Source organism: Vigna unguiculata, chromosome 3 (genome assembly GCF_004118075.2).
Source record: "Vigna unguiculata cultivar IT97K-499-35 chromosome 3, ASM411807v1, whole genome shotgun sequence".
Taxonomy (NCBI): Eukaryota; Viridiplantae; Streptophyta; class Magnoliopsida; order Fabales; family Fabaceae; genus Vigna; species Vigna unguiculata.
Window position 1 is genome coordinate 14,120,894 of NC_040281.1, and position 5,889 is coordinate 14,126,782.

Genomic DNA, 5,889 nt, shown 5'->3' on the forward strand with positions numbered 1-5,889 from the left:
TGCTATTTTATTTCCGAAATTACAGGAATTATGGGAATGTGTTTGTGATGTTGAACATGAAAGACTAAGTCCATAGGATATGGGATGTGCTGGGTTTGAGTCGTGAGCGAGGAATTCGTGATGGGTGGACCGCATGCGGAACGTGAATGGTTTAGTTCACTGGAGGTACTCTTGTTTGGGATGAATGAGCGAGGGAGTTCAGTTCATGCTCAAACTTGAGAATGCAATTAGCGAGGGAGTTCATAGTAGGAAAGGCGGGTATGCGTGTCCAGGTCCGAGCGAGGAGTTTGGATGACAAGCGAGGGAGTCCGTGAAGTAGGACTACGAGCGAGATAGACTTCTAGGTTTGACCACGAGCGAGGAGGTTCGTGGAAGCACGGGAAAGTCCCACGATCAAGAATACATGCATAAACTCATAATAGTTATGAGTGTGGGAAAGTGAGTTTTTATTTTAAAAGATAAATATTTATGAGATTTTTGGGTGGGTTTATTTCATATTTATTTTATTTATGTGCATAGCTCACCCTATTTTTTTGTGTGTGGCGATGATCGGGTAACTTGTTATCCTGGAGTAAATGATATTACAGGTGAGCAAGAAGATGCTTAGTGGCGAAGAGCGGGAGCAGATTACATGGGGATTTATAAAGATTTATTTTATAAAATTTTCATGTAATTTATGTATTAGTTTTTACTGCTTTTGACTTTTGAATTGTAAAGACTGATTATGAATGGTTGACTTTATATCGCGTTTTTTTTGCTTTAAAGTTTTACATTTCCCATGTTTTGGGAAATGATTTGATAATAAATGAGTAATTTATTTGTTGATAAATTATTTGTTTTATTTAATTAAGTAATATCCTACTAGGACGTTACACATGGAAGTTGTCGCCAGGTGACAAGTGTTGACCAGCAGATTTGGGGTTGACTTGGTAGGGGCAGTTTAGGGGTTTTGTTAGAAAGTTGTACTTTAGCATGAACTTGGTAATAATGGGAAAAATGGTCAATTGTGGTATTGTGAGAGTATTATATGGCTTATAGAGGTGAGACTGAGTAATCTTTGGAGAGGGCAAACTATTGATATAAATGGAAAACGAGGTAGTGCTTAATAGGCGTCAGTTGTGGTTTTATTTGATTTGTAGGCAGTGTCCATATCAAGTATAGGAAGCCTATTATGAACTTAAGGATAAATGTTGTCAAAGGTTACTTCTAGCATGGTATGAATGGTGATTACTCTGTTGATAATTATGTTAGAGGTGAGGTGCTAGAAAATGGGTATAGAAAATGGTAATTAAACTGGGTGAGTTTTAATGCTTTGTGTTCATTATAAGCGGGTCACATAGTGGAAGTTGAATGAGAGTATGACTTTAAGTTGGGAATTATAGTTGAATATATAGAGGAATGGATGGGTGATTGTGTAAGTTGTGACATGTTAAAGGATATTGATGGACAAATTGGTGTTGATGGGTTCCTTGATGATAGGAAGGGTGTTAGAATTGTCCTTGGATGCATAAAAACCACAAAGTCAGGTTACTGGTAGAGTGCCTAGCGGTGAGGTTTGAACCGCCAGGTGATAGCTACAAAAACATAGAGGTTCTAGAGCGCGTAGCGCATGGTAGTGAGGATGATCCCGTCAGGCGACAGCTGTATGGGTAATGGCCACTGGAACGCGTGACACTTGGCGATGAGGGTGGTCTCGCCAGGCGATACCTGCAAAACCAGAAACCTCTAGGGCGCATGGCACTTGGTAACATGTGGTTTCTGCTAAGCGATCTGCAACGTAATTTCGCCTAGCAGTGCTTAGGCAATGCCAGACAATAGTGCAAGGGACATGGGTTGTTCCATTTGAATTGAGCGTGGTCTACATTGCTTGGGATGATACCTTGAGTAGGGAACTTGCTGAGGCATTCCTTGAGTTGTGGCTCGAAATGTAGGGTAAACACGTGGCGATCTTGGGTATTGGCTTGGTGATACTGGAAAATCGGTGAGAGTATGCGAGTTGTGGCTCGTATGGGTTGGCTCTACTTGATAGGAAATCATGGGAAATGGCCAGTGATGTATGAATCTTGTGTTGATAATACAAATTGTGATTCGTATTGGAGAACTCCACCTAGTGTTACGGATGGTGGTTCGTAACATAATAGTTCTGCACGTGTATCTACATTGAGAAAAATTCCAGTTTCTCGCTACATTGCACAACTACATTGAAAGAAAAATTCCACTTTGCACAACTACATTGAGAAAAATTCGAGTTTCTAATATCCGGCCACATAGATAAAAATTAAGGATAGAAATTTCAAGCGTTGGAAATTACTTTGAAAAAAAACTCATTAAGGTCTAACTAGTTTTTATCATTCATGTCCTAGATGTTGGGTATCAGAGTACTAGCACAAGTACTCACAACTAAAATAAAATATGAAAATAAAGGAACAAAAATAGATAATAGGAAAGGAAAAATTACATATCATTCTCTCTAATCCCAAGGAGAAAACAATGACAACCCCTCTCTTGGAAATAGGAAAAACTAAGACAAGGAGAACCTTAAAGGAGAAACTAACCTTCTCTCTTAGAGGAGAAATTAATATTCTCTCTTAATTCTTCTCTCAAGCAAATAAAGCAAAAAGGAATAGAAAGGGAGAGACTTTGGGATGATTTCCTAAGGAAACACTGGGCTCCTTTTATAACATTAAAAGTAAGCTCCAAAGTAAGTTCCCATCGATGTGGGACTTCTTTTCTCACAATCTCCCACTTGAAGATTTTGATGAAATTAATCAAATCTTCACACCATGCTTTATTCTCTGCCTTCATGCTACTTGTTCTTCTGATAAACTTCAGTAGGATCGAATCCACGTAGACTTCATTGACACATAATTCTGATCCTCCGAAACACAATGCAACACCTGAGGTTCCTCTTAAGGACCTCTTGTTAATATTTCACTGCTCTCCACCAAACCCGCCATGAACCTATTAACCATCCCACTACTTGTGCAATGTCTGGTCTTATACACATCATAGCATTCATAAGTTTGTCCACCATCGATGCACTCGGTACTCGAGACTTCTCCATCCTCTTCGCTTCATTGCTAGGATTCATAGTGAGGAACAATTGATAGAAAATGGGGTAGAAATTGGCTTGCAATCTTGCATGTTGAAGCGCCGCAAGATTATCAGTAAGTATTTCTTCTGAGAAAGCCAAACCTTCCTATCTTTTTTGTCTCGGTGAATTTGCATCCCTGAAATCGTTGTTTGCTGGTTCTAAGTCCTTCTTCTCATACTCCTTAGCCAATTTTGCCTTCAATTCCTGGATTTGAACTTTCTTGGGGTCTACCTCCAACATGTCATCCACATACAACATCAATGGTCTAAACACTCATTCTGTTGTAACCGAGGCTTATGAAGGAATCAAATCTCTAGTACGAACACCTGAGCGCTCTCTTTAAACCGTACTGAGATTTGTTCAACCATGCAAACCAAGTTTTCTTGTTCTTTTAACGCCTTCTGGTTGGAGCATCATTTCATTTCTGCTTAACAATAACCTTGTGGGTAGTGGGACCCACAAGTGGTACCTCTTCACATTGTTAGCATAGCCTAAGCACTTAATTTTCCCCAGTTTCAAGCTCTACTCGTGCTTTGGATTCCTTGAACTGGTAACAACACATATGACTTTCTCTTGATGTAGTACACCCACAATCTCCTGGAATAAACTTTGATTCTCCTAGTGATAACCCTGGTGATTCCCTTACATCAGAATAAATCAAGTCTTCTTATGTTTTCTTTTTTCCTGGTAGTCAAACTAGCAATCTGCGATCTATGACTATGTTTGTTGGCTTACCACACAGTGCTCGTGTAGAGATAAAACAACCTTCTTGAGCCCGAGTAAGAGATTACGTTCTGCATGGATTTGCAAACTTCGCTCTGACTTATACCCAAGTTTACGATGTTACGTCAACATCGCTTCTTCTTGACTTGTCGATGCAACCATTGCATTAGCTTCCTGCAACATATCTCCCAAAAGCACATACACATTTGCCATGATCTTTTGCGTTTTCATGACTTACAATTTCTCTCCTCTTCTTCATAGAATATCTTCGTCCTCCGAGGTATTTGCCATACAACCTTGTGAGGTTGATGCCTCAGAGTTCTTTCCTCCACTATTCAAATGCTAACAATCTTTCTTCACATGCCCTCTTTTGCCACAATGGTAGCATTTGAGATGCTTCTTACTTTGACATCTATCATGAGACTGACTCCCACTAGATCCATGTTCTGTTGATCTACCTCTTGTCATCACCAAAGCTTCTATTTGCCTTGCACTTTCCACCATATCCTCTTTGTTCTTTTGCCTGGATTCTTCTTCAAGAACAGCTTCGACAACATCCTCAAAGTGTAGGAGGTCAACAACGTTGTAATTTGTAATGTTGATAACAAGTTGATCATACGAATCAGGTAAACTCTGTAGTAGAAGCTCCGCACGTTCATTTTCAATTATGTTGAAATCTGCCACTGAAAGTTGGGCAAACAATGTATTTAGATTGTTGATGTGGTCTGTCACCGATGTGGACTCACTCATTCGAAGAGTATAGAGTTTTCTCTTCAAGAATATTCTTGTGTGAAGTGACTTAACCTCGTACAAGCTTGTGAGAGTATCCCAAATCTCCTTCGTTGTAGTCTTCTCTGCAATGTTGGATAAGACCACATCTGCCAATGCTAAGTGCAAATTTGATATAGCATTGTTATCTATTTCCTTCCACTTTTTATCTGTAATGCCCTCAGGTTTTTCTTTAATTGCTTCTAGACAATTGTCGTTTCTCAAAATTGCCTTCATCTTCAGTTTCCACAATGAGAAATTTTTCCCATTGAACCTCTCTATCTCGTATCTTGTTGCCATGGCTTTAAAACCGACTTATGCACTTCTCACTATGAATAGTACTGTCTACTGGAACAATTGAGGCAGACCGTGAACCAGTGCACCAGGTAATTCTCAGGAAAGAGAGGTGGGTCACTAATGGACACACTTAAGTACCAAGTCTTTCCTAGCCAGAATTTTCCTAGACAAGCACTTTCACACTACCACGCTTTATCCACTATCACAACTAAAATAAAAGATGAAAATAAAAGTACTAGCACATAGAACCAATAGCTCTGATAATAGCAGCGAAATATAATCATAAGCTCTGATACCACTGTTAGGTATCAGAGTACTAGCACAAGTACTCACAACTAAAATAAATGATGAAAATAAAGGAACAAAAATAGATAATAGGCAATGAATATAATTTATTCAAGGAAAGGAAAAATTACATATCATTCTCTCTAATCCCAAGGAGAAAACAATGACAACCCCTCTCTTGGAAATAGGAAAAACTAATAAAAGGAGAACCTTAAAGGAGAAACTAACTTTCTCTCTTAAAGGAGAAACTAATATTCTCTCTTAATTCTTCTCTCAAGCAAAAGTAAAAAGAAATAGAAAGGGAGAGACTTTGGGATGATTTCCTAAGGAAACACTGGGCTCCTTTTATAACATTAAAAGTAAGCTCCAAAGTAAGTTCCCATCGATGTGGAACTTCTTTTCTCACACTAGATAGTATAATTAACCTACTTTAGCATAGGAATTGGAGATAGATCGAGATATAGTGAGTATATTAGACGGTAGTAGTACCAAGCACCCTAAGAACAATGCAATGTCATTCCAAATGTAAATTTTGGAACTCTAAAGGCCAACAATATCCAAGTACCTAGATATAAAACTAATCTTATAAGTAATGTTGATAAAAAGTACATAAAGGCAAATGAAATTTTGAACAAGAGATTTACCATCTATGATTTACAAAAGGAGTAGTGCTCTCAAAGAAAAGATTAGTATGCAGATATGAACTTGACCACTTAACAGGG

The 5,889-nt window shown here is 38.6% G+C and overlaps 1 pseudogene; it reads right to left on the bottom strand.

Annotated features, from left to right (window-relative positions):
• Positions 1-4,559: 4,559 nt before the first annotated feature.
• On the bottom strand, positions 4,560-4,885 carry LOC114177154 (annotated as a pseudogene).
• Positions 4,886-5,889: the final 1,004 nt, after the last annotated feature.